General features: G+C 33.8%; 1 pseudogene; it reads right to left on the bottom strand.

The window, feature by feature from the left end:
* Positions 1-862: 862 nt before the first annotated feature.
* On the bottom strand, positions 863-981 carry LOC145288483 (U4 spliceosomal RNA; annotated as a pseudogene).
* Between the last annotated feature and the right edge of the window lie 4,417 nt (positions 982-5,398).

Here is a 5,398-nt window from a genome sequence, read left to right as displayed (position 1 = left end):
TTTTCCACAAAAGAGACGTTGCGAGTCTGTCTTTGCTTTATCGCTATTTTTATGGCAAGTACTCATCTGAACTTCAATATATGGTCCCCCCCCCTCGCCAAACTTTAACGAAAAAACACTCGTCTAGCCAAAAGCACACCAATAATTTCTCACACTTTTTATCTAGGCCTAAACCGAAATTTAGATTCTATGAACAAAATTTCTTTCTTAGAACTGCAGACCTGTGGAACTCTCTTCCGATTGCCTGCTTTCCAGCTGACTACAATCTGATTGTCTTCAAGTCCAACGTAAACAAGTTCTTGATGATCCGTCCCCCTAAGTAATCCAATTTACAAAATTCCCACTACTTATGTTTACTACGCTATAACCACATTGACTAATGTATACCCATTAACCCGTATCCTTGAATGGCCTCCGGGCCTTGATAAAGGGTGATCCCTGAGTAAAATATATATATATATATGCATATGATGAAACGTATTACTATTGGCAGTGTAGTTGTTCGTTCGATCCTTGTAAAAGTCTAGCCATGAGAATAATTGCTACGGATGAAGAAATTGAAGCATGCAGATGTCTATTTATTACGGTCAAGCAAAGACTTTTCGAGGACTGCGGGGTTCTTTTCAGCAGCTTAGAAATTGCTTTTTAATTTGTCCTTATACCTACGTAATGGTCGGCTTACTGTCCAATGGCCATTGTAAAGTTGACTGTACATCAACACTTTTTAATTTCTTTGTCTTGCATACGACACACATAAGCCACTCCAGCGCAGTGTGATTTCATGAGAAAGAACTCAATTGATTATATATATATATATATATATATATATATATATATATATATATATATGTGGGGGGATAGGTGAAATTGCGATTGAAATCACATGAATGACATTGCCGGCATTGAAAAATAGTATTCAACTAGCAATAACAACACCTCAGAAAATCCACATTGATTATTGTATCGCTTCTGCTCAAAGAGAATGACATTCAATCGTCTAGCCTGATGATACGTTGATCTTTGAATAGAGATCGTCACAAAAACATATATGCACATATGTAGCTAATAATGGTTGCATAGATAAGCTTTGTTTATTTATCCAACACTCTTTAATAAACACATAAGTTTCAGTATATCTTGGAAACAAAAAGTGTACAACCATTATTTATACATACACACACACACACACACATATATATATATATATATGTATATATATATATGTGTGTGCATGTGTGTGTAAATGTACATTATAAATATTGTACATGTATATTATGCATAAACAATATTTTGATAATTAGTTTGCATTCTCATCCACATATGTTTGTGATTGCTCTTATCGTGGAATAATTATTGTCGTGAATAACTGTTCCAATCCTATCTCTCAGTCACCTTTCAGTCTGAATCTCTCATATCTATGTCTACTAATATATTTTTAGGGTCATGTATAAAAGTCTTGGGCAGCAATATTCAACAATACAATTGGACGAAATATCGCATTTAAGCATTTATTTGCTTGTCTATTTTATTGTTGATGAATTCCAGTGATTTACAAAGCGACAAAATTCGCCACGTTAACATTCCATTACAAGTAATGTACCTCTCACAAAATAGTAATAACAGTAGATGATGATGATGATGACGACGATGAGGAAAATAACTAAAATAAGAGTTCTTATTTCAAAGCGACAACACTTAATTTCTTTTTCCCCCGTTCGGTTCCTTACTTTACTTTTTAGTGGAGAGACTAATCAGAGCTAAGAAATAGGATCTAAGAGACATGCCCGGAAAAAAGGAGATAGTGACAAGAGGCCTCTGTATTCAAATGAAGCCAACGCATCGTTCCGAGATTTAAAAATACTACCGTAAAAACAACAAACGGTCTTCTACTTGCTAATTCTTTCCTCCAAGAACAACATGGCAAAAAAAAAGAAAAGAAAGACATTATGAATTTCAATATAAATTTAAAACAAAATAAATGTCTCTTTATTTTGTTATAATGCGTTGTTTCGGCTTGAAACGTATAGATTACGTATTTTATTTTATTCAAACTCTACCAGCGCTTCTAAGGGACAAACATCTTAACATAAATAATATAGTTTTTCCAACTCCAAATATACTTTACACATATGTGAACTGTTTTATCAAAACTGACGGTACACATACTTGGTATTTAGAGTATAACATGATTTTGAAAACCAAAACTACCCCCAATTAACTACACATACATCATCACGTTAAACAAGCTGCAAAGTTTTAACTAGGTAGGGCAATATTTTTTTTTAATTTTCGATTACTTATTTACTGCATTTGAAAGATTATAGTTTAAAGTTAATTTCTACAAGAAAAAAAATGTGTGAAATGAAAAATACATGGAATAAAAATTCATTATGACAAAAATCGCGTTTACATTTTTCTCGCAAGAAAAATATAAGTATTTTGGAATTATTTTCAAGTTAAGTATTAACTGAAAGTTTTAAGATAATGAATAATTGCAATAAATGTACTTATATTTTGCTAAAAAAAAGTAATAATTACACGAAACTGTGACACTGGTATGGACCAAACTTGTTTATTGTATATAAAAAAAAACTCTGGCGGTAAATTTCAAATATGTATGGAAGGACGAATTAGACATTATTTATTTTTTATTTAACATTATTCTGGCATACCGAGCGACTTTTTTCTTCTTCTTTTTTGAGTTGCAGACCCTCCTTCCTTCATTTAAAAATGCACAAAAGTTAATTAAATTTATTAATTATACTACTGACAATTTATTGATTGAAAAGAAAAAGTTAGCATCATGATTTATCAATATTAATACAGAATTACAATTGGTTTACAGACTTACGTTAAAATTTATCATAATGTTTACGTGAAATTTAAAGTTGATAAACACAAACAGGCAGTTAGTTGAAGAGAGGAGGGTGAGGGGTGCAAAACAGACTGGTTTTCTTTTCAATTCTGCGAATTTGTACTTAGCGACATGGAACGTTCTTATAATTTTTGCCATGTTTTATTAAATTATTTTCTATGTTCCTGTTTTTCAATTTAATTTTTTTACTTTATCTTCCAAGATAATATGAACATTATCTTACGTTGATAATTAAAAGTACTTGCGTGCAATGGAAATGCCAGAATCTTACATGTAAAGATTACATTAAATATGTAAGCATAAAAAAGTAGAACTAATTTTTTGCAATTATAATTTTTTTGTGTGAAAATATTAAATATTAATTCATTGATAATATTGGTAGTTCGCAGATGTGCTGACGGTTATATCCCACAGGATTAGTGAATCTCTTGACAAAGGCTTCCTTTCTAGGGCAATTGCTCTTGACATATCAAAGGCCTTTGACAAAGTATGGCATAAGGGTCTACTTCACAAGATTTCCAGCTACGGTATAACTGGAAATGTTTTCTCAATCATTAAATCATTTCTCTCCGATAGGCTCATAAGAGTAGTGGTAGATGGACAAAAATCGGAGGCCTGCAATATAAATGCTGGAGTCCCTCAGTGGTCAATCCTCGGCCCAACTCTCTTCCTGATCTACATCAATGACCTCCCTAAACACATACTTAAATCATTCGTTGACATCTATGCTGATGACACGACTATCTACGGCAACACATCAAAGGCTGTAAATGACGAAGTTCTCTCGGATTCTCTCTCCTCTGATCTCGAGCGCGTGGTTCAGTGGGGGAAGATGTGGCTAGTTACCTTTAATGCATCTAAAACCAAACTCCTATCCTTACATCATTAACGCTCTGATCCCCAGCTGGCATCAATTGTGATGGATGGCTCTCGTCTGGGTGAGGCCCCGTGTTTTGACAAGCTTCTGGGTTTGACCTTTACTCCTGATCTGAAATGGAACACGTACATCAAGTCTGTTGCCAAGGTCGCAGGAAAGATGGTGGGATCCTTCTACCGCTCCAGAAGATATCTCACTACTGATTCAATTCTCTATCTATATAAAAGCCAAGAACGGCCAAGGATGGAATACTGTTGCCATATCTGGGCAGGAGCTGCCAAAAAAGCCTATCATGCCTTGACAGAGTACAAAATAGACTTCGTGGTTTAGTGGAGGATGCCCTTTTCTCTACCCTGCAACCCCTCTCCCACAGAAGAGACGTTGCGAGCCTATCCTTGTTTTATCGTTATTTCCATGGCAGGTGCTCGTCTGAACTCCAATCCCTGGTCCCCCCTCGCCAAACTTTCACGAAAATCACCCGTCTAGCTGAATCCACTGTGAAAAATTTCCCCCACTCTATATCTGTGCCTAAATCAAAACGCGGATTTCATGAGCAAAGCTTCTTTCTTAGAACTGCACGCCTGTGGAACTCTGTTCCGTCTGCCTGCTTCCCTCCGGACTACAACTTGGATTTCTTCAAGTCTAATGTTAACAAATTCCTAATGAACCGCCCCCTAATTAAACACTTCATAAAATCTCCTCACTAACGTGATGTACTTGCAATAACCCTTATCCCTGAGTGGCTTCCGGGCCTTGATAAGTGGTGATCACTGTGTAAAAAAAAAAAAAAAAAAAAAGTTCGAGAAATTAATTTTTCTTCGAGTTATATCGATTTCGTTAATACGGATTTCAGAGGGTTTTTTTTTATGTTTATTTTATTGTTAAAAATTACGATGCTTTATTTATATAAAAAAGCAAAAATAAATTCTTGCGTGTTTTATTTAGTACTGAAAATCATAACTTTAGTAAAGGTATTTTTGTTAAAACAAAGTAATACATTTTCACTAAGATATAAATGGAAATAATTAGATCATTATATTTCGCGATCATTATTTGATAAATGATAAAAATTTCATTAAAATCGATTAATTTTCTGATTTTGGGTGAATTTATAAGTAAAGGGAGGGCAAAATGTTTATACATTTTGAGCATCGGCATTCATTTTGCCCGAACGTTGTTTTAACCAACGAAGTGAGACGATATAGATAAATATACATTTGTGTACAGTAGATCCTAATTCACCTAGAAAACATATTAATCTTCAATACTGTTTCGAATTTTTAAAATGAGGATTGATTATCGGTATTAATTGTATTATTCAGACAACCGTTGTCAATGTCAATAGTTTTCTCACGATATTTCGATATTTTGCCCGATGCAACCTCAGACCATTTTCAGTTGCATCTTGTCGAACTCGTCAATATTTTTTATTAAACTAAAAAATCTGTACGCATTCCAAACGAAACTGTATTTAATTATCGGAAGTAGGTTTTTCTTGTTCCTTTAGCCATGACTAGTTAAAAATTTAAATTAATTAAAGTAATTAATTTACATTAACTAAAGTAATTGTATTCTTAGTGAGGTTCACACTGGGAAATAAACGTTCAACTTTTAGAAGACGCCTTAGCAAATTTTACGCAGGATAT

Source organism: Euprymna scolopes, chromosome 11 (genome assembly GCF_053919585.1).
Source record: "Euprymna scolopes isolate OS-2025 chromosome 11, ASM5391958v1, whole genome shotgun sequence".
NCBI lineage: Eukaryota > Metazoa > Mollusca > Cephalopoda > Sepiida > Sepiolidae > Euprymna > Euprymna scolopes.
This window is presented reverse-complemented; position numbering and strand designations above follow the sequence as displayed.